At 35.5% G+C, this 24,787-nt stretch overlaps 1 protein-coding gene and 1 long non-coding RNA gene across 4 annotated transcripts in view; one reads left to right on the top strand and one right to left on the bottom strand.

Annotated features, from left to right (window-relative positions):
• The window catches only part of LOC138140083 (protein CEPU-1-like), a 281,937-nt gene that overhangs the window by 175,611 nt on the left and 81,539 nt on the right, over positions 1 to 24,787 (bottom strand). Inside the window, exon 1 of one of the 3 annotated variants that reach the window (XM_069060790.1) lies at positions 15,458 to 15,504. The exons of the other annotated variants lie outside the window; for them this stretch is intronic. The gene's annotated coding sequence lies outside the window, so the exon portion shown is untranslated. Of the gene's footprint in view, positions 1 to 15,457; positions 15,505 to 24,787 lie in introns of those variants that run through there. 3 annotated transcript variants of the gene reach the window in all.
• LOC138140021 (uncharacterized) lies at positions 2,123 to 4,281 on the top strand. Its single transcript, XR_011162426.1, has 2 exons — positions 2,123 to 2,691; positions 2,749 to 4,281. It is a non-coding gene; the product is annotated as an uncharacterized lncRNA (long non-coding RNA).

The following is a 24,787-nucleotide window of genomic DNA, read 5'->3' as shown; positions in this document are numbered from 1 at the left end:
GCAAAATATACGCTAACACCACCGACAACGCTTTTTCTACCGATGATAATCCAATAACAACCCTCTAACAAATACCACTCAACATTCAACAAGCACCATAAAATTACTTTCTTACTACAGCCACGATTTAAGTAATTTCAAATAAAATGTAATTAAGTAATGAATGATTTGAGCGAAAATTATTTTGTAAGAATATACAGGGTGTCCTCGAAATGCATGTCAAAAATGAAGTCGGTAGTTGGTGACGATGAATAGAAGTTAAATACAAAAAAAAATCTACTAAAAGTCTTTTTGTTTTTGAGATATGAAGCATTGAAAATTTACTCGAAATTTTGTTAAAATAATTGAGAAAAAAGAAAAAAGATACTGGAAATTTCGAGCAAATTTTCAATGCTTTATATCTTAAAAACAAAACGATTTTTATTAGAAATTTTTTTTTGTATGTATTTAACTTTTATCCATCGTCACCAACTACCGATATATTTTCTTGACATGCATTTCGAGGACACCTGTACAGTCCAGAACGCTAGATGACTCTTTTTTCTCACCAAGATAATGCGCTCTCTCACACTTACTGTAATTTGAAACGAAAAATTCGGGTCAATAATTTAATGCGAAAAATAAATTGTATGTTGTTTTTTGTAGTTGAAAATGGATGTTTTTGGAGAGGTCGCAGGTATAAAGTTTTAAATTTGAAGCAGATGGGGATGAGTGTTCGTTTTGTAAGTCAGACAACAACTATCAATCAATATCAGTCGAGTGCGAGATTAGCAGTAAATACTAATTCCAATAATGTATGTGATGATGTTTTATGGCTAAACGGCATTAAATGAAAAATCTGATAACCATTGCATATGATAGTAAATTTACGAGCATTCGTCGCGTATTTTTAAAGCGAACGCGCTTTTCCCGTTTATTTGTAATACTGAAATATGTCTTTCGGAAAGTGATTATGATGGAAGGTTGAATGGTGCTCGTGCAAGGTGGGTGAGGTTTTTGTGGTGAAAGGTCGCAGCGCTTAATCAAATGTGAGGGTTGTGGAAACGTTGGCTTAAAGGAGTGTGAAGGGTGTCCCAAATATTTTAATTTTAGCAGTTTTCAAAGTTCCTGCCTCAACCAGCAAACACTTAGCATGTAAGGTGGCGGGTTCGCCGGGGGCGGCAGCTGACGTTGAGGCGACCGAAGCGGCGCCTTCCAACTGGGGGAACGTGGAGGAGACAAGGTATCAGGCAACCAGACGACAGGAGCGGCTCCTAGGACAGCGGCTGAGGTTCTTCCGGAAAGGAATGCCGAGTTATGCGCCACGGAGCTCGAACAGGAAATGAAAGAGGCTATGTGAGATAAATGAGACCGCCGCCCTCTACAATGGCTGCCTCCACTACCAACTTTACTTTCATTAAAACTTTGTTATAAGATTTAAATTGTAACAGGAAGGTGCGGTTAGATTCCCTTTTAAGGGTGATATAAAACTCCAGAAATAAATACAGGTCATCAAGACTTGCTACCTACCTATTACATTACATATTCATCGGACTAAACCACCCTCAAAGCGCTCCTTCGAATCAACAGACCCTCTACTCTGCATTTTTAACGCCACTAACCGCATTGTACCCCAATTAAAGTCGTGTCAAATTCAGACAACATTATAACAATCTCTGCTCAATATACGTTCCATTATTCAATTCCATCGTTTATTAATTACAAATCGAGCATAACGAGATTTTTCATAAATCAAACATATTTCATCCAAATCCCATTTCATAATAAAATTACAGAAATTGTACATTTACAACGGAACGGCGCCGGCGCGACGAATTTACTTACTAATTTTATCCGGTGCACCATCACAATAACCCCAAACTCGCTATTTTTACATTTGTTTAATAATATTTTTATAATTTTTAAAATAGTTTAACTACATATTGACTTTTTGAGCGTGACGAAATTAGCGTGTCGCGTGACGATTTTAGCGTGTCGCATGAAACTAATACTGCCCGTTGGTGCGTCTAAGGAAGTTTTCACTTCAAAAATAATTTTATCTAAAAGTATGACTAAGAGGCCACAGTCATGTAAAAAGCGAATTATTTACATAAGACGTCTACTACGTAGCGACACTCTAATAATTAGAGAGCGGATTTCTAGTTTTTATGCTTTTTGTGGGGGTTATAAGTAGCTCAATACTTTTTGAGATGTGTAACAGACTTAAAATTTTGAGTCATTTGAGCCCTATTTTGTTATGCTTTTTTTGCTTTTTTTGCAGTTTTATGCATATTAAAATGTATATGCTTATTTACTGCCTTTTTCCTTATTTATAGGTATTTTTTCATTCTTTACTTATTAGAATTTTTATTGTTTTAACACGGAAAACATTCCGTTGCCGCAAGAAATGAAAAAAATTAATTTCTCGTTTGTCGTTGATGAAATGTGGTGGCAGCCAGGTTTATAGGAACTCATCTCTCACTTTGTTGTTGCGAAAAACCGGTTTAACACGATAACACTAGGCGAATTATTTGCTCCATATTTACCGATTCCCTCGTATTCCTTCTTAGAGTGCAGGTCATTGTTTCATTTCATTTAAAATTTAATTCAAAAATGCCAAAACCAAAATCTACGCCTGATGAGTGGATAAAAAATTTTCCAGAATTTATAATTGAAAATAATAAAATATTTTGTCGAGTTTGCGTTAAAACCGTAAGTATTTTTTGTGTAGTTACCTAATTCTCTAGTATTCAGAAAATATTATTTTAGATTCAAAGCGAAAAAAAATATAATGTTATTCAACATATGAAAAGCAACACTCATGTTGAACGAAGAAAAAAATTCGAGATTTCAAAATTTAAACAACAAACTCTACAAGAATCTGTTGCAAGCACATCACGGCAAAACGAACAATTTCAGTTTAACTTCGACTTATGTAGGATGATGGTTCAGTCCAATATACCATTCAAAAAGTTAGATAAAGGCCCATTTCAACAGTTTCTACAAACCCATTGCAATAGACACGTTCCGGCTGAGAGCACTCTTCGTAAAAATTATTTAGAGCCAGTATTTCGAGAAGTGTGTAACAAAATTAAACAACGCATCGGAAGTAACTACATGTGGTTTGCAGTCGATGAAACAACAGACAGTTGTGGAAGGTACGTGGCAAGTTTAATTCTCGGTATTTTAAAGGAAGATATTCCTACTAAAGGATATGTTGTCAGTTGCAAAGAATTGTCCAAAACAAACAGTAATTCGATTACCAGATTTGTTAATGAAAGTCTTACGTCTTTTTTTCTTCCAAATGCCGTACCAACGGACAAAATTTTGCTAATGATTTCGGATGCCGCTGCATACATGATTAAAGCTGGAACAAACTTAAAAATATTTTACGAAAAATTAATTCACTGTACATGTGTTGCGCACGGACTAAACAGAATAGCTGAAACTATACGATTAGAATTTCCTGTGGTAAATAAGTTAATTTCAAATGGTAAAAAAATTTTTGTTAAAGCCCCACTAAGAGTGCAATATTTTAAGGAAACATTTCCAACCATACCTTTACCACCAGAACCAATTTTGACCAGATGGGGAACTTGGTTAGAGGCCGCATTTTATTATAGTCAATATATTAATCAATTTGAAGAAGTAGTTACCGAATTTGTCGACGCTCCGTCGCAGTCAATAAGAAACTGCATAGATATTTTCAAAAATAAAGAGTTGCGACAGAATTTAGCTTTTCTAAAAAGTAATTATGAATTTGTATGTGAGACTATAACAAAACTAGAAAAACAAGGTGTTCCATTGGTTGACTCAGTGAATATGGTTCAAAAATTTAAAGAAGAAACTAACTCTGTGAGAGGAGCAGTTGGGCGTGTCGTATCTGAGAAACTCGACAATGTTTTAAACAAAAACACAGGTTTTGGTATTTTGTGTGACATAGCGCGAGTTTTACAAGGCGAATATGTGGAAAACTTAAACATCGATTCTACAATTATCCCCAAATTCAAATTTGCGCCAACTACAAGTGTAGATGTGGAGCGCAGTTTCTCCAACTTTAAAAATATATTGAATGATCGACGAAGAAATCTTACAATTAATCATTTAGAACAACTCCTTATCATTCATTGTTTCAAAGAAGAAGATTGAAGTTCAAGTAGTGTTTTCTAACCATAAGGAGTTGTTTTTTGTTGTATAAGCAATACAAAAATGTTATATTTTCATTTTTAGGAATTGTGTTTTATTATCTTGTTTTTATGCTTTTTAATGCTTTTTTGTTTAAAATAAAACTTTTTTATTCAGTATGTTATGCTTATTTAAGCGCTTAATTTTTATTTTTTTGTGCATATAAATCCGCTCTCTACTAATAATAAAGAAAAGTTCTAAAAAGGAAGCTGCGCACGTACCAGTATTTAAAGGATATTTAGTTAAGAAAATTACAAAGGCATGTTTATTTTAGGTAGAACAAGTCTGAAACCTCTAGTTTATAAATCCTACAGCAATTAATCTAATCCAAGAATCTGTACTGAGAGTCTAAAGAGTCTACCGTTCGTACTAATGATAAAAAATATACAGTGTGTCCAAAAAGTCTGGAAACACCCAAATGAAAACGTAACGCATAATTTTTGAAAAAAATCTAAAGACAGGTCAATTATTGTTTTAAAAAAGCTTTCTGCTGATATTATCTTTTTGGTCTTGTCGATGACCTTGAAAAAGTTATTATGTTATGAAAATAAATTAGGTTTTTTCAGGAAATTTCTTACGTAAATTGAAAATTTTTTGACCGTCGGATAGACAATTAAAAGATCTATTAAAAACGGTAGTAAAATGCGACGTTGCCATTTAAAACAACCTCTGATGACATCATAACTCCTTCAAGGTCATCAAAAACAGATACACACCATCAACAGAAAGCTTTTTGAAAACGCCAGTTCACCTGTTTTTTCGTTTTTCTCAAAAATCATTCGTTTCTATTTTATTGGGGTGTTTCCAGACTTTTTGGACACTCTGTATGTAAATATAATGTCGCAAAAATGGTGGAGGCGCCGGGATAGTTTTTTCCATTAACGTAATATTTCGGTAAGCATTTCAGTTACTTCAAACTAAGAAACCTAATTGTGAAGAACTTATTTTTAAATATATCGAAACAAATACGGCGATGTTTTCAACGATATATCGAAGTGCTAACATCGATGTAAAAATATCGATATTTTTTTGAAATGTATCGATGTATCCTAAACATCGATGTATACCGGGTATCAACCACCAAACCTGGCCATAGGCACATTACAAATATTAAAATAATATATGAGTTGCTATGCTCTGTGATCGTTTTTCCCTTTTCCAAATTTCAAAAGTATTTCTACTTTCTACGTTACCTACATCAAAAGTTTCCTGATGGCATTGTTTGTACGGATGATAATTATAGCTGTCAATATGACATTACAAAATAATATATTCCATAGCAACTCATATATTATTTTAATATGTGTAATGTGCCTATGGCCAGGTTTGGTGGTTGATACCCGGTATTTACAATACTTAAATCGTTGCATTCTTAGGAGAAGAGTGAGATCAGTGAGTATTAGAAAAAAAAAGAGTGTGTTTAAGACCGCACGACAGAAGTGAAAACTTCTAGACGCTCGTAATTGATTTTAAATAATAGCCTAAAGAAGTTTTTACTTCAAAATAGTTATTTGTGTATCAAGGCCAAAAAGTGCATCTTTTTCGTCCGAGTCTGAGTTTTCTGACCGAGGCGCAGCCGAGCGCAGGGCGTCCGCACAAACTACAAAGCAAAAGACATCACTGGAAAAATTACAAATTTATTTTGTATCTAGCTTTTTCAAATAGATCAATTTATTAAATACATACATATTAACAATTCTCTTTATACTTAGTATTTGTTCAGCGTGCCAACAAAACTAGAAATTTATTATTGTAATACAATTACTTATTTACATAATGTATGGTGACAGGACAATTATCGATTTTGTCGGTTTCGTTGTTAACCTACTAATCAGATCAAAAGATGGCGCCACGATTAAGCATACGAAAAAGTGCGTCCGAAAAAGAATTACATACTTATTTCACTTCTACGTCCGCATTCGAGAACGAAAAATTACCGTTTTCACTAACGGTGCCTAAAAAAGTTATTTTCATCTAGCAAATCCATAAGGAATGAAGACTGATCTTGAAATGAACTTCGCTGTTGGTTTCATAAAAGAGAATATGTAGTAGATTTTTAAATTTGGCACATATAAATGACCGTCGAGGGACGTCATAGTCAATAAGAGGTGATTTTTGCAAATCAAGCGAAGCCCGAGCCTGACGGCGTGAAGGAGAGTGTGACGATTTTAGCGTGTCGCTGACGTTTTGAGCGTGTCGATTTCAGCGTGTCGCATCAAACTAATTCACTGCCCGGACCTAAAGAAGTTTTCACTTAAAAAAAAAAACAGTAATTCTGGAGTTGGGTGTTTTACTTTGAATGAGGTTTTAAAACTTTTTAAATTCATTATAATTATTGGCAAAGTGTCAATAAACTTTTTAGATTGAGAGCAATAATTTTCGAATAAACTGAGCCGAACAGCTGATTTGTTTTTTTTGTACTTTTTAAAGAAACTGAATTTGCACGAACAAATTTAAGAATTTCTTTGGTGGCCAAACCAGACAGCCGAGACAATTTATTACATATAGAGTTTAAAAAAATGAGAACATCGAAAGTCGGGTCGATTCGATCGATTTGCAACAGTCAAAGTTAAAGTTAACCGTAAATGGGTCGTTTCATTTGAAAAATTTTTTTTTTTTGGGGATTTCATCCGTCCCGGCGCATCCACCAATTCTGCAGCCGTTTCGCATTTTTGTTTGACAAAAACAACACTTGCAGCGAGCGTTGTTAAAAAATCAGCAATTTCGGTGATGTCAACGTAATTAGTCAGTGTCGGTACACCGCGAGTTGATTTAAATTAATGTTTCGATCGGGCACATCCGAACGCCTAGAATTAATCCAACAAAATACAAATATCGGAACGGATAGTCATATGAATTTGTAATCGTGATCCCGTTTAATTAGTCACGTTCGCGGCAAGAAGCGACGGATGCGTTAACGGTGTTGACAGGAACGAAGAACAAATTGTAATTAAGTAGAGCATTTAAAAATGTGCGTCGCATAATGCGTTAATGTTTGTTTAACACGTTAATTATTGGTGACTGGTGCAGAGGCTTTAGCTGTTTGCTTTGATTAACGATAAACGAAGTATTCGGTTAAAGCGTGTATATAGTCACTTCATTCCTGGAAAATGTCGACAAACTCGATTACGGTGATTTTGCCCCCGCCTATTTTCTCCAGATTCATTTACATATATGTCCTTTTATCACACACGTCTATTTCGTTTTCTCATTACGCTATATTGAAAGCATCACCTATCTTACCCCATATCTCCTTTCGATTTACTTGCTTTCGCTTTTCGTATATCATCATTTTGATCTTTTTCCATGCAGGTGTTTAAAATTTCTATCCGACACACTGACACAGTGTGCGGTTTATCGCACAATTTCATCGCGTTTAACCGCAGCAGTTGACGGCACAATGCGATCGTGTTATTCACCCTTTTACCGGCAAAAGAGAAGAAAACTGAATAACAGATACGAAAAATGCCAGAATTATTTCATACGCCACAATCTTTTCACGCCATTTATCCACCTGAATGAAATTATTCCACAGTTCTGTCATCGTCGCTGTTATTTCGTAATTATCCTAGAGGACGATGACGGTAATGGATTTCCGGGTCTCCGACGAAAACTTAATTTCTCTCCGACCGGACATCTTCCGTATTTTTTGCAATTTGTATTTGCGCTCGATTCAAATTGGAATTCCCCTTCATCAAATCCGGACTTTCTCCCTTTAAACCGTGTTGTTGAATTTGATATGGAGTTGAGATCAAGATTAAAACTTTGATTCAGTTCGGATCCAGTTACATAAATCGCGATCGGCTCAAGACGTAACGATCCTTTAACGATGCGGGTGTTAATGTTCCCGTTACGGTTAATTATTTACTCATCTCATTACAAATTTCAATTTTTGTAATTTTATGCGTTCTTTTGTGCTGTCATGGTTTTTCTGCAAATTCATTCCTCCGGTTAATTTTTTTTTCAAAAAACAATTCTTTTATTGTTGAAAACAACACTAAAAAACCAGGTTTGAATCGTCTTTCTTTCTTCCTAGATTTTATTTCGGCAATGCCACGAATTAGTTTATCCCCTATCGCGTCTTGCTCTAATGGCACATGCCAAAGCAAGATGCAGAGTGGGGCGGGCTTAATACAATACGTACAAGAGTTCTATAGCTTGTTTTACATTATGTTGAAAAGAGACACCAATACACACCCTGTATTTTTTTAATTGCTTTTACGTTGCTTCTAGGTTGTCAAACAACCTCGTAGGTAAAATTTTGGCACATTTTAAAAATACACCCTGTATATTATATTTTATAAAACGTACACCAATGCGGTTTCCTTGTTTTAAGGCATATTTCCTATAGGTTACTTCGCATTGGCGTACATTTTATAAAACATAATATACAGGGTGTATTTTTAAAATGTGCCGAAATTTTACCTGCAAGGTTGTAGGACAACGTATAAAACTAAAAGCAATTTAAAAAAAGTGTAGCTCAAAAAATAAATGTCATTTTTTTACATAGAATTTTGTAAATATTTTTTCCGAGTTCTACATGAAGCTAATAGCTCGTGGTTAAAATATCTGTACAACTTTCAATAACACCGTGTATAACAGTTGTTCTGCTTATTAATTGATCCACTGATCCATCCATTATTTGGGTAGTTTTGGAAAACGGCGGAGACAGCCGGTCGATTCGTAAATCTGCGAAAGCGTTATTTCAGAAGCTAACGTGCCACGATAAAATCGTCTAAAATATAAATAGAGAAATAAAGTTGTGTGGAAAGGGTATTTACGGTCAAGCTTTCGATTTATTATTTCCATTAAGTGACTTTTAGTTAAGCGAGTCAATTAAAACAAGTTGGAGAAGTCTGGAAAGCACCGAAGCCAAATGATTTATGTCTAAAAATATAAGAATTGACAGGAGTAAGTGTATTACGAATGAAAAGACGAAAACAAAACCGCAAAACTCCCAACTTCTTCTAAATTGGTAATAAAACAGACAATGGCCTTCCCATGGCGTTAAGCGAATAAAAACTTCTCAAACAAATTAAAACACGTCAAATAACGTCGGCTCTTAAAATGCAGACGGTGATACTCGGTGAGTTTGTCGGTCGTTTTATTGGAAAAAAATTTCCAAGTAATTAGATCGTGCGAGTGACGGTGTTCCGATAGCACATCTGCTGGATTTCGCGTATTAAAAACTAATAAAGCATCTTTTAATACGTAAAGCTTTTGTTACATTTGCTGCCGTGTGACGATGATAAATAATCCCAAATAAAATAGCACCGGATGATTAATTTTGTTCTAATTGTGATTGATAACGTAATTTGAAACGATTCTTGATAATTTTCATTGCAACATCAACATGTTCGTGTACGAGTTTCTTCCATGGCAGTCTAGTTGTTACAATACACGGAGTGGGGCTCTCTCTAAATTGCCGAACGATTTATTTGAAAGGAAACCTTTGTGTACTGTAAACAACTCTTCAATCAAATCTTTGATTCGTAATTTTAAGTTGTTTTCGTAGTCGTTCCGACGCCTTCTCTAACAATTGAGCTTAATTTTCTATTACCGAAGGAGAATTTTAATTTATTTATTTTCCAAGTGATACCCTTTTAAAAGTGGGCGCAGTTTGTTTTTCTTTAATTCGACATGCGAATAGATTAAGTGGCACTTAACAGAAAAATTTCAATCGAAAAGACTCGATTTGAATCTGAAAGCTCTCGGCTTTTTGAAGATCAATATTAACGGCGGTGTTTTAATCTGGTCCTTCATTTATAGATAATATTGTCGAACAAGTTGGCACATTTGTCGGACCAAATTAGCGTCTTGAATATTTAAAAGGAAGAGAGGGAGCGTCGTCGGGCGTTATTTACTTTTCGACCTTTAAAAATGGATGGCAGAAACTAATGGTGACCGTTAATTCTACAGTAACAGCTTGCTTCGTTGAAATAAGGCAAATAAAGCAAACCATTTATAAGTTAGCCTGTGACCCTCGGTATTCACCCAGGGAGATAATAAAACACCTTCGGGAGTCAAAATCGTAAAAATCGTCACGACGAGGTGGCGATCACGTAGAGGGTGACTCCCGACTCCCGAATCCCGAATCCCGTGCAAAGTTCGGACCAGGCGTGATGTGTGTCATGTGCTAATGCCATTCCATGATGCCGACTTACCGGAACATAAATATTGATTATCCATTCATTTTAGCCAGATGTTATGTACTAATTGAGAATTTCAGGATTAAAACGGACTGCCAACTTATAGCCGCACCGTAATGAAAATTTATCTACGAGATATTAACTGCTTTTATATTATTACCAAACTTCACCCATAACTTAATCATGTTAATTTGCAAACTTTACAAAATTCCTAAAAATTATTTATAACGGTACGTCAAACTTCCCATCCCATTTATTACGTCATATTTATCCTGCCCAAAACAGCAACACCACAAAAATCTTAATTATAAAACTTGGCCCCCTCTCCTCATGATTAATACAAAACCTTCTCCTTTTTACGCCGTGCCACATTGTATTACCGCACAATTCACCGATTTAAACCTTTCTGACGTTCAAGTAAAGTATTGTCTGTGATATATATTTGTAAAACAATTGAAAGCCTCAGATTCAGTGACAAAAGGGTTTGGAAGGTATCTAGGACGCGCCATAATTTATTAAGCTCGTTCGTTTTATTCCGAGTTTTCTCACTTCACCATTCAATTCCTTTTAAACTAATTAAGCAGTCTTAAATTTTATCAAATATGCCTCCATTCAACCGCGCCGACAAAATAAATCTACCCAAAAACATTATTACACCAGCTCGAAGACTCACAATTAAACAAACTTACAAAGAATCGCGGTGACACAGATTGTTGTGCAAAATGTTCCAAGTTTTAATGACACATTTCTAAAACTCGCACCCTACTTTGCAGTCTAGTTGGTCGAGAAAAATCGACACCCCTGCGAATCTAGTTATCTAGTTAAAGCTCCACAACCTCTCGCCTATACTAAATACATTGAGTTATTTTTTCCCGATTTTATCTACTGTTTTCTCAATTTGGTTGTAGGTCGTAAAATTTTATGGTGCTTCAAGTTAAAGATCTTGCAGGGCTTATCAATCCTAGTTTACCACTAGCAGGTAACATTAAGCAGGGTTGTATTGTACAGGGTGATTCAAGTTTTACCGCCCGCACGATAAACCCTATTAAAAAATTAGTAAAAATTATGAAACGTGGGGGTTACATTCCCTTCATATAAGGCTTCAAATGTGTGCAATCACTTCATTCAGAGCCATAAAATTTAAAAAATCAATTTTGATCAAAAAAAAAATTTTTTTCGTACACGCTCATAATTCACAATTAATTCAAAGACACATTTATGAAATTCGCATCAAAAGAAAATTGTTAGTTTTTGAATTATTGCAATTTTAACATTAAGAGCGAAAAATTATCAAGATTTACAACTGCAGTGTCATAAATAAATACCTCATTGTTGAGTAGACATCTGTTGACAACTTTTCTAATAATACTTTAGTCCCTAAAGGGTACCACAAACAAGCCATGTCAACCTCTTTTGTGGAAGTGACCGCCCAATTTAATAATAAATCATAGCTAAATCTTGCACTTTCATATCAAATTTCATTTATTTCGGAAACCGGTGATGTTTTCATGATTTCAATGACACCAGATTTTTCCTAAATGTTTGAAAGGACTCTTATCGAAAAATTATGTAAATTAATCTAGCGGTAAAAAAGTTGACATTTTTACAGAATGTTCTACAGCCCTTCACAATCATTCCTAAATTTTTTGGGAATTTTAAATCGATTAGTGGGTGTTTTCGCTCGGACGGTAAAACTTGAATCACCCTGTACATTTTGCATATTTGTATTGTACGGCAAACGGCACGACCTGCTTCCCAACCTTTTCAAACCCAACCGTTGTGTCCGTTAATCGCCCATGATATGCATAAAACTTTACGACTTACAACGAAATTGAGAAAACAGTACAAAATCAGCTTTGAAGCTATGATTGTCTTTTGGTTGGTTAGTAGGCACCTAAACGGAGGTCGGTGACTCATTATTTTTTAACTAAGTATAATAATTAATTTGTAATTAAATAAAAACGCGAAATCTTTTTTTCCGGATTTTCTTGCCGTGCAACGTTTTTTGGACGCAACTAAATACTTATTTGAGAGATAATTAAAATACGGAGATCCGTGACTTTTTCTTTTTTTGTTTGCTGTCATAGTTTTTTTGATATTTAAAAAAAATAAATGCGAAAATAGGCAACCAAACATACTGAAGACGACGCTCACAAAGGACTGTCAAATTTGTTTACGACAAGAAGAAATTAACTCGTTTATGAGCATTGCATTTGTAAATGTGACTGTGAATCTAGTTGTAATTAAAAGTTTGAGGGTTTTGTACCGAAATTCAAATTTCGACGAAAATCTTAATTACGCTGTTTGAAATTGCGTCGTAGAATTGAAAGTTGATTAAAGATTGAAAAAAATGTCAGTTTCTGAGACTAATTACGGACCTGTCGCTACGGTTAAGTTTTGGTCGGGTGCGAGCTAGGGTGAAATGGGTCTCCGAGTTTCAGGTGTTAAGATTTTATGGGAACGGGTACAATTTGAGTGATGTTTTGGATGATATTCCGTGATTCACCCCGAGTTCGTCTAATCTTACTTGTCCCCAAGAAAATAAGTAAGGTTATAAATTTTAAAAGAGAAAGTTATAAGTTACATCTTGCCAATTTGGGCTTTAGAGACTTTCCCGGCAAACCCCGAAAATTGTGAATATAAGCTAAATCCAACTTAACATATCATTACTGCGACATTTATAAATTATTTTGTGTACTTTCCAAACAAACTCCGATGAATATATAATTTGAGTTTAATAAAACTCTAATGATGATTTGATTACCGAGTAATCAAACGGAAACGACCGTGGGGTCGAATCCCAATCTCCAATCTAGTTATGGAATTTTTCGATACAAACTTGTTCCCTAACTAAGGTTTAATTGTTTCGTACTTAGGTAAGTACAAAAAGAAACGTTTTCCCGGCAATTTCGCAACTCAAGTAATCGGAAAAGTTTCCGAAGCGGTGGTTTACCTGGCTCTTTGAATATCGCAATTGTATTTACAGCTTTGTATATTTATAAGCTGAGATGACGCTTTCTAGCAACTCCGACAAGTCTAGACTCGTCAAAATAAATAATTAAACTGCGGCACCACCCGAATAAAGAGCGATTATTCCGTTGATTTACAAACCGAACGACAAATGTAACGATTATTTGGCGAGTACCTCGTAGACAAACCGTGCCAAGTGAGCCGAATATATAAACATTACCGGAATTACTCCGGTATTAAACAGGATGTTGCAACGGAAACAGGTGCAATTAATGTATATTTGTACCACCACGAGACGAATACAAATAACGTTTTAATAAAGTTAACGTAAGGTCTTATTAATTGAATTTGCTTTATATTGAGTTTTATTACACTGTCAACGCCAAATTATTAATTAATTCTCGTTTATTACCTGTAGACAGGTTTAATTATTGTTGTTTAAGATGGCTAATTGATAACACAAGCGCCCGTTTGTAAAAATTATAAAATCTTTCTGCCGCCACCCCTTAATGAAACATTTTCGCTCGACTTGTTCCACGACTAGAGAAATTGAAATAAGTGTTTCCCATTTGAAATTTACACAAGAGCCATGTTTACTATATAATTAAGCTATTGTTCTTCGGCATTAATTGTTTTAGTTTGCATAAACCTGCTTGAGCGCTAGTTATTACATATTCTAAGAAGGCTTTGTCTGTCACGCTTACATGCATAAGTGATGCATTGCGCGATACTGTGACGAAATAAGTTCCCGTCTTGGCTATCTTCATCCGATACTGGACCGGAAACGGTAATAAACGCCACCTATTCTCTTGTTAAATTTAAATCCTGCAAATAAGGAGAGACCGAGCTCAAATGTAACAACAAGCACATTGAAAATTACGCACGAATAACATCTGTACTATAACAATTGGAAGTTATTGTTATGTTGATGTTCGTTTTGTAACGTTATTTATATTTCACGAAATTGCGTAATGTGAAACAATTTCGGGGTTGGAGTGTTATAAAACTAAAATAAACAACACATGTAAATCATTTGTGCCCCAATTAGGTAGCAAATTTTGCAACGTACTCTCTACATAACTGTTACATTTATTACAACAGATGTTTGTTTGTTTGCTTCGTCTCCATTCATAATAATTGTATTCGTACCAACAAGACAAATTAAAAAAATAGTACAAATTCAGACGTGTACATTGCCTCGAGCTTTTTCTTTTTTATTAAACCACTTTTATCCATCACCAGTGGTTTATTTTTAGACTGTACAAGACTCTGAGTCGCTTTGTCGTTGTTGTTAATTTTATTTGAAGGGGAGAAAATATGGTGCTTGCCCATAAAATGCACCGGAAAATTCTTTATCGGGTTTGCATAATGCAAGTGCATCCTTTGAACGGATTTCATTTCCTCGACGGTGAGAAAACTAGATTTAACACAGAGAGGGTTGTTATAGGGACATCGTCGATATATCAACAAATTCGATTTTCTCTGTCCCGTTGAAAAACTGTCCAATTTGATGACATTACGAGGTAGAAGATTTTTTCCTGTGTGAAACAAACAGACTCGCTTTTCGGTGGGTAAACAAACAAAACGCTTATCTCATGAACGCTGGCAATCAAATAGATTCTAGAAACCAGTACAAGCACATTACACTATCGACCTAGAAGATGAAACCACAACATAGCTATATTGAAACGCGAATCCTAGCACATGTCACTCCAACCCTGCATTTCCGCCATTATTAAACTGAAGTTCTAGTTTTTCAACAGTGTTGTTCAGCTCGGGCTGAACGTTTAAACCGTGTAATCCTTGATAATTTTTTAAACAATCAGGGTGGTCGAAGTTTTGTTACTTAGCAAGTTCGGCAAAGTCTTTTCGAGGTGAACCACCAGACTTACCTCCAAGTTTCCGATTACGGACTCTCAATCGGTATTTAGTCAGGTTAACAGCCCCTCTATTGATTTAGTTGTTTTTATTTAAAACTTACATAAATAAATTGTGTAGTTATTCTGAGTGGGACGTGATTTGTAAAAACGAAAAGGTTTTTTTGGCCTCCTCCACTCTAACTGACATGTCCAGACTATCTGACACATTGACTTTACCGCATGAGAATTTTAAGCTTTCAGGGACCACCAAAAAACTGTTAGTTTATCAATTTATCATAAATAAACTCTACTTACATGTACTAAGACAAAATACCACTACCATTGTTGGGATCAGTTTTCACAAATTAACGTAATTTAATTGTTTTCGTCTAAAATTTGATGGCGCCATCTTGTGGTCTAAATTGTAGGCGTGTCAGTATAATAATATAATAGAAAACTTTCTGCCATTTCATTTATCAAATATCAGTTTGTTGACAGGTTTTGCAAAATTATTGCTTACAACAAATTTCAAATTTGAGAAAACGAGTAATGGATCGTTAGCCAAAACGATGAATACATTATTAATGCGATAAACATTTAACACCGCTCGGTTTTTGTCCCTCGCGCTGTAGAATGTAGTCTACCGCAAACATAGACATCCACTATAGCCTCTACCGTTGACTCAAGTTGCAAAAAACCACTTGTCATTTGCAACAGCATTTTTTCAATATTTTTGAACCAAATAAAGGCACAAAAGGACCTGAAAATCATAGTTTGGATTGAATATTTCCCATATAAGTACAGTTTTAAAGTAATTTCAAACGACTAATGCCATAAAATTGCTGTTGCAAATCCAAATTGGTTTTTTGCAACTTGAGTCAACTTTAGATCAGAGCTAGATCACCTTGAGCTAGACATTGACGTGTGGCCAAGGCGCCATATTGATAAGGGCAAAAATGTGCATATTGTGTTGCCTATATATGAAAATAAAAATAACAATTCAATTTTTTCATCATTAAATGATCATATTTTGGAATTCGACAATCACTTAGTTGAATTTATAAAGGGGATTATCGTTTCATATTCAAAAATTCGATTACATTATTTTAATAACATATTTAATCCAAATATTGAGGGTGATAGTGTTAGTACAGAAACTTAATAAGACTGTTTTATTTAAACATCAGTAGTGCTAAGTTTGTCATTTGGAGATGCGTATGATGCTGCATAATCAGAAATTTGACGCGGTTAAATTGTTATGTAATGTGTATTTTTTTATATATGTATTTCTAATACCTAAAACAGGTATATAATAATGACATACGTGACTATTATCTATTGATAAGAAATTGGCGAAAATAATTTTAAATGTAAAATGGTATTACGTAAAGAAGACTTAGGTTGCATAAATCCACTTGTCATTTGCAACAGCATTTTTTCAATATTTTTTAACCAAATAAAGGCACAAAGTGACCAGAAAATCAAAGTTTGGATAGAATATTTTCCATATAAGTACAGTTTTAAAGTAATTTCAAATGACTAATGCCATAAAAGTGCTGTTGCAAAGGCAAAGTGGTTTTGCAACTATATATAGACCACCAACATTAGAAAGGTGGCAGATTTTGATTTTGGGTACACAAATTTTATCCCTTCCACGACCAATGCATGTCAATTGTCTAGACTCTAGAGATATAGTGTATGTCTATGATTGTAAATAACTGTTGACGGACAAGTTCGAACAGGGTGGGAAAGGAGCGAAATTAAAGACGTACTCGTAAATCCGTATTTGAATTAACTCGGTAAAATGTGTACTGTGTAAAATAAAAAACGTCTGGTTGGAATTAAATTTGTAGGTTAATGGAAGCACTGGATGACTTGGCGCTAAGTCTCCCTTTATTTCGAGTGGAATTTCTATAGTTACTTTTATCATAAATGATCCAGGCGATGACCAAAGCGATTCGAGAATAGTATTATGTGCAAGGCTCAAAGCAGGATCGGAACTGCGGTGAATGAAAATAAGAAATTGGTTGCAACAGGCATTTCAAAGCAAAGATCAAAAACAGGAATCAAAATCACATAAAGCGAGTGATTCTGCACAAAACTTTGAAAAAATAAATCGAACACAAAAATAGATGAATTCGGAGGAAGTGATTAAAACGAAGGTTTTAGGTAGGTTATTTGGAAGATATAACCGAGCCGCTTTGAAAATTTTGAGGATGATGCATCGCTCTACAAACAATGTTTAATCAAAAGTTAATCTTCTTATTTAATGCTAAACCCACATCAAATTTGTTTGCCGCGTGCCTATACTTGATTTTTCCTTTTAAGCTTAAAATGAGAAGGCGATGTTCTCGAGCAAATACATTAAAAGTAAAAAGACCTTTTAAAATATGTGCCGAAGGGCTGGCAAGTGTATAGTGCGTTTGAAAGTTGGTGAAAGTCTGAAAGTAAGAGCGCAATTAACAACACCACAAAGGAAATGTAAATTAAATGTACAGTGCCCCAAATAAAATATGTTTACTCGATAGTAATTCCGGTAGAGCAGAACTTCTCAAATTTTCCGTATCCACTTTCATCCGTCATGTTTACGAAATTCAACAAATTACGAAAGGTCTGTCATGAATTTTGGGATCCTTGTTGTGGTCGACTTTTTCTTCGCAACTCGCAACAAATTGCTCTCGGCTCGAAACAAACCGCGCCTCAATTCTGGTTAATATACTCGAGCCAACAATTTCAATGTTTGCTGAATTTTCAGTTTGTGAACTCGCGCTTTTAGTTTTTCTCGCTGCGACACCGTGCTTTGTTTCGCTTACTCTAATTCCGACAAGCGTAATTGTGTTTCGAAGTCGTAATAACCGAATAACCGAATTTCGGCTTAAACCAGAGCGGTCAGTCTAAGTGACAGCCGATTTAAGCCGGATCGTTTGTAAAGGCTGGCGCAAATGACTAGAACGTGACGGTAAGCATCACAAATCGATTATAGTTACATCCCCAGAAACTTCAAGCTTACGTTCTTGGGGGCTCGGACCCCGCAAATTAATCCTCTCTTCCGCGAGACTCTTTCGGAACAGCCCTTGACTCAAATCTGGGCGGAATGTTTAAAAAAATCATCCCCGACGAAAGAAAAGTCAACGTTTGTATCGCCCAAAAACGTAAAATATCGTTTTCCCTATTTTGGAGATTTCACAAAATCTATATAAAATATTTAGGAGCGCTGCAAGAATCCATAAATAGTACTATACAGTTTTTAAAATTGAACGAACTTCGCCACAGGAGGGCGAACCTCGATATCTTGGTATTTATGGGGTAAGTATGACATGTTTCGCTTAGGAAGTGTGCCGGAACCATGAAGCTAAGAAGGTAATAAGAGCGTGATACGGTTTTAGTAGTTTTCTCATTTAGGCGTTGGCGTTGCAACAGTTTTCTTTATTTGATCGAGCCACCTTTTTAAAATAATGTGTGTATGTGTATTTGCGATAAGAACGAATTAACGGACTGGCGTTAAAAATCCGTTAGTTTGAGGCAAACATGACAATTTTTTGTGGGCTTGGTCTTGTGTACATATTTGGCGAGAACTTTGGGGCTTTAACTCAAACATAACTAGATTGCAAATTTCATCATATATCAGGCTATGGTGGAAATTAATCGATTTCGGTTTGTAATTTCCTTAAATCATGGAGGCAGCGAGTATGAAGCTGACATAGAAATGCAGCAGGGCTAAAATAAAGCTTGTGAATGTATAAATCTGCTGCAACTTAACGCGCCACTAATTTCCCGGTTTCCCGACAGAGTGCGGTGTTGTCAATTATAGAGCTTCGTCAACGTTCCGTGCGGACGCCAACTACGACCTACGAATTAGAGCGATTCGAACCGTTACGATCAGTCCTCCGCCGTAGGGTGCAACATTTTTCCAGAAAACTAGCCGGTTCGGCTGTTGACGCGAGGTGCGATTTTTGAAGGATCCGGACAATTAGAGAAAGGACGATTTCAATTAGAAAGGGTTTTGTGACGATGACACAACTGGTCACAACTGCAAATCAACATCCCGTTTGCTAATACGTCCAGAGCATGGGCCGTTCACGTCCAGCAATTTCTTGGCTAGAAATGGAACACCGCTTTCCCAACTTTACAGTTGCCTTGTCACGTCTAGTTCATCTGTCTATGACGGGAACGAGCCTGCCGCCGCCACCACGTTACTAACTCTAATTTCGGCAAATACTTCGATTCAACTAGCCACGTGCACTCCGGGTCATGCTAAATGTATCATCTCAACCACCCATAAATCTCAGCCCCCTCGTACCTATTACTACGCCGGATCTCACAAAGAACACGTCTAAACTTAGAGACGTGATTAAAAAATTTTGAGGCTCACCAGACACGGACGATAAATGTCGCCGCTTAGATTAATTCACACGATCGTAATTACACCCCAAACAAGTTTATTTTACAACGAATGTTAGACGAAATTATTTTGGACGTGCACACAACAACCATTTTTAACCTTTTTCTTTTGCAACTGCTTTCCAGGTTTGCTGTTAATAGAGACCAACATTATTCTGCCAGCATACAACAGTTTTATCATCCCAGAAAACATTTTTTCATGTCACAAACGTCTCGGGAAAATCTTTGGTCGTTCTCAATTTTTCAGAAATTATCAGAGAAAAATGTAGCTTCAATGATGACTTGGAAAAATGTTTTGTTGGGTTTCGAGAAGAAAATGAGAAAAAAATTACTCACTCTTCAGGTGATCAAAAAGAAAGCAAATCAAAGCAGGCGTTGCAAATTATCAGTCATGTCGTAGCGGAATTCTATGCAAATAAGCGTTCAGTGCATGGCCGTAGACAATTTGTGGTCTCAAACGCCATTTTATAATAAATCATAGCTCATGAATTTTAGACGTTGGAATTATGATTGTGCATTTTATTATAGTTATCAGATAATGGAGAATATTTATAAAACAAACAAGACCGATATTTTACATTCGTAAAAATGGGTAATTTCCCAGCTTTATTGTCAGATTTTTCGCTGAAATGTCAAAGAAACGTCAATTTTTCGATTTCATTTACTGTAAAAACAACAATTATCCCAGAATAAGTGGTAAATTGGGTTTTTGAAAAAAAAGCATTTTTATTAGAATGTTATTTTCTAAATGGGATGGATAGGCAACCAATAAAACGACTGTGCATAGCAAGTATAACTTTGCGTACGATCAAAGTAAGACAAACGTTTCGATAAAACAAAATATGAGATAGCACTCTTGATTTGTTTTCTTTTTGATCACTTTACGTATTTGGTAATACTGTAAAAATAAATGACAGTTACGTAGTAGTCACAGAGTAAAATCTGTAATGTGTAATATTATCAAAATAAATCTGATCTGTCAGGAACATTTTAAACGTTTTATAGTATATTATTTGACGAGCTAATAATGCCTATCATAATCTACGAGGGTGAAAGTTAAAAAACGAGCCGCAGGCGAGTTTTTTAATCACCAGAGTGGATTATAGGCATTATTCGCAAGTTAAATACGACGTTTTATCTACGACCTACGACTTTTTTTCATAAAACACTTAGCTTACAAATTTTTTCACATCTGTGACTTATGATAAATCACAAGTGACTTATAATAAGTCACGGGTGTAATTTATGACTAGCATAATGTATCTATAGTTACGTAAATAATAAACGTATAAGATCCGTCACTTATGATAAATCACAAGTGACTTATAATAAGTCACAGGTGTAACTTATGACCAGCATAATGTATCTATAGTTACGTAGGTAAATAATAAACGTATTATTTAATGGTCGTAGATAAATAAATAAAGAAAATCTTTACCGAAATCTCATTATTTAACTTGACATAATTGAATTTAATCCGATTTACATAAATTCTTAAATTTATGAATAAGTCATCTCAATTCGAAAAATAAAGTTATAAAATAGTGTATTAATTCAGACAAAAAATTTAATAAGTCGTTCTGAAAAACATTTCATAGATTCAATTCAGTGACAGCGTCGTTGTCACCGCTTCGTGGAATTACATAACCTTAAAGTGAAACATCGAAACGAAATTGGATTATACCGTGTGATCAAGAAAATGTGTAATGGAATTGATTTTGAAGGCGGAATCGTATGTCTTGAAATGATTAATTGCAGCATCTACAGTTACGTCATTTGAAGACTTTAAACAATTAATGTTAGTCGCTAAAAAATCATTTTAATTTAAATTGTTCGTCAGATTCTTGATGGACAGTTCGTTGTAACTTGAACCACAGCCGCACACAACTTTACATGAAACGTTAGTATACAACTTCCTAACCTTACTTTCACGGATTCATTTTTCTCGCTGTCGTTCGTGCAATACATATTGTCACAATTTAATAAATGCCCTTGTGGTCATTTTATTGTGAAAATTTACATTTATTAACAGCCTGTTTTCTCTCAGTTCTTGTTTTTTTTTTTTTTTAATTTAATTTGATAACTATCGGTGCAGTTCTCGTAGTATTGATAGATCTGCGTTACTATAATTTGTACGAGTATGAATCAATCTACGAATCGACTTTTGTTTCTCCTGGGACAATTTGATCGCGTAAAAGTGAACATTCAATGATTGCGATTCGGTGAGGTTGCTACGTTAAAGTGACCTTTCGACGTGGCTCATCTATTCCGTAAATTTCACATTTTCCCTCGTTCCGTTGCAAATCAACAAAAGGCCGTCCTTCCTAAAACTCCTATTTTGTCACAGATTTCATTCAAAAAGATACATTTTCTTTCGTTCGAACAGATTGACTGCTCCTACCAAAACAGTGGAAACGAATAAAATCATACAAATCCGCAAGGGAAACACAATTCGTCGCTCACATAACGTTTCGCAAACTAAACACTGGATAATTTAACTGGGCTGCAAAATAGAAGTGCGGCGGAATAAGTTGTGACGGGACGAAAGAGATGCGTCGTTGGTGGTTTTGAAGAATCCAGATGGTGAGGAATTAATCCCGATCGGGAGCCGTAGGCGTCGCCGTCCATTCTGAACTTGGCTATTACCCTCACGAAGTCTAAATCATGTAAAGCAAAGCGATTTGATCTCCTAGTGATTATTATTGTGGTAGGTTCATGACACTGTGGTGAAATAGCGACTCAACTAATTTCCGATCAAGTCGGAGGCGACTTAGCACAGAGATATTATCTTAGACGAGGTCAACTCCCCGCTTTGGCGATGAGTTTCAGGTATCGCAACTGGGCTTTGATGGAAAATAGAGTCGATTATTAAACTGGTTCGGAGACAAACCAAAATCGACCGGACGAATTTATCGATCGAAACACGAGCCACATCTGTCGATTCCTTTATCCAGGGTGAAACACGATATCAATCGAACAAATCAACCCTTTTAAATGTTCCCTCGTAACGAAGGGCGACCGTTATGGTCACATAATTTTCATTCAAATCGACTTAGATTTCCATTTTTCAATCGCGGCGCGTTTTACACTCTTTCGGATGAAATTTTCCTGAAGAATGGAATTTTGTGAATTCGCGGTTAATTTCGTCCGTGTGGACGAGGCGGCGTATCTCTAGAAAACATCGACAAATTTTAATTATGCGCCCTCAGAAAAAATATTTTCGGAATATTAAAAATTTCTCGTGCGCCAACCCCCGTATTCGTTACTTAATTGAATCGAGAGGTTCGGGGGGTGATTTTGGACATCAGCAGTGACGTGTGTACGAATTTGTGCATTTAAATGTCAAACGCAATGATCATTTTGATGTGCGAATCGACGCTTTTAATAAAATGTAAAAAATGCGCGAACGTGGAAAATGATTGCGAGTGGTGACTTGAGAGAATAAAAATTGGGTGGATTCTGGGGTGGTTAAATAATTTATCGATTTCCGGTGGCGCGGGTGGAATTGAAATGTGATAGATAACTGAAAATTGCTTCCTAAATAAAACATACAAATTTGAGGTCCGCAAAGCTTGGAATTAGGGAGAAAGTTTGAAATTGAAACAAACCTGTGAAAGAGAAGTTTCACTAAAACAATATTGAAGGAAAGAGATATGGTCGAATGTTCCAATTAAATATTTAAGGTGCTTAACCTTCCACAACTAAGTTTGAGCACTACGGGAAAGGGATAAGTGGACGTTAATGGATGTATTCAATTTCAATATAAAATATGACTTTGTATTCAATGAGTGTGTCGTTGAGCCGAATAAATCGATAAATTATCCTGGACCCTCAATATGAAACGCGGCAGGGAGGTTAGTGCGAAATACCTTAAAATCCTAATCTTATTTTATGGATGTACGTATTATACTCTACATGGCCTAAGTTGATTAATGGTCTGGACCTTCAGATTTTCTCTCAGGATCGGACAAATAATCACGAAATCCTTCCAAAACGCTAATTATTTACGTTTCTCTCACTTTTGCCTAAACGCCAGAGATGGGATTACATAAAACAGATTTACCTTGATTTCATTTTGCAAATTGGGTAAGTAACGACGGCGAAACGAAATTTCTAATTAATTAATTCTCGATAAGTTGCCGTTTCTGCTACTTAACCTAATTAAAAAACAAAACAGATCCGGACGGAAAAATACGTCCTGTCCTCGAAAGTCCTGACGAAATAATGATCGAAAAGGACGTGAAAAACCGTGTCGGTGCAGTTTCAGCACAACCAATCCGGTAAATCGACTGACGGCTAAATTTCCACCACGCGTATGGAAAAAAAATCTCGCACCAATAAATCTAAATTCAACAATATTTTACATTTATGGATCGAATGCTCGCGTCAATAATAAATATTTTATTTTGCCAGATTTATAGCGTTCTGCTTCCCCACTATATGAAGTAGTTTCGTCCAGGATTTAACGTTCTCTATAAATAATGTTGGCATTATTGCATGTTACTTAGTTTTCCTTTTTTACACGCTGCCAAAGTTGAAAAGAAAACAGCAGTTTTTCAAACTTTCCCGATCAACTTTCCTTTGATTCATATATAACGTACACGTAACTTAAGAATAATATTAGTTTGAAACCTTCTCCAACTATAGAAATGTGGAATTTATACAAGTAAAAATAAAACTTTCCCTCAAACTTTTAATTTGCTTTTAACAATTTATTGCCGAAACGGCCATCAACCCCGTAATCGACCCATTTTTTCCCCAAACTTTTCACATAAAACACAATTAATCCCGATCGTTTCGCATATCATTATCGAGCAACAAATGTCGTCGTAACTCCCTCCAAACGGGAGAAAGATTGGAGGAACGGGATTAGGACGTGTGCGGACAAAATCCGTATGACCATGAATATGCCAGATTATTGTATTTGCAAACACGTACATCGGATCTTAGTCCTGTAATCCTGGCTCCCAAAGGATACAAGCCCGCTCACTAACCTCATACATGCTCTATTTTGACTTCACAATTGAATTGGTGTAATTAAACGTTCAAGCACAGTTCGGAGATACGAATATACAGGGTGTAACAGAAAAAAGTGCATTTATTTTAACTGCTACAACTACAACTTTTCTAAATAATTTTTTTTCGAAAACAAATTCTGAATGGTTTTAAAAATTAATCTAAATTTACTAAAAATTTGCTTACTCGCCTATGGAGCGATTTTAATCTAACTACATTTAATAAAGA

This window comes from Tenebrio molitor, chromosome X (genome assembly GCF_963966145.1).
Source record: "Tenebrio molitor chromosome X, icTenMoli1.1, whole genome shotgun sequence".
Classification (NCBI taxonomy): Eukaryota; Metazoa; Arthropoda; class Insecta; order Coleoptera; family Tenebrionidae; genus Tenebrio; species Tenebrio molitor.
Note: the sequence above shows the minus strand (reverse complement) of the source record. Positions and strands in the feature narration are given on the sequence as shown.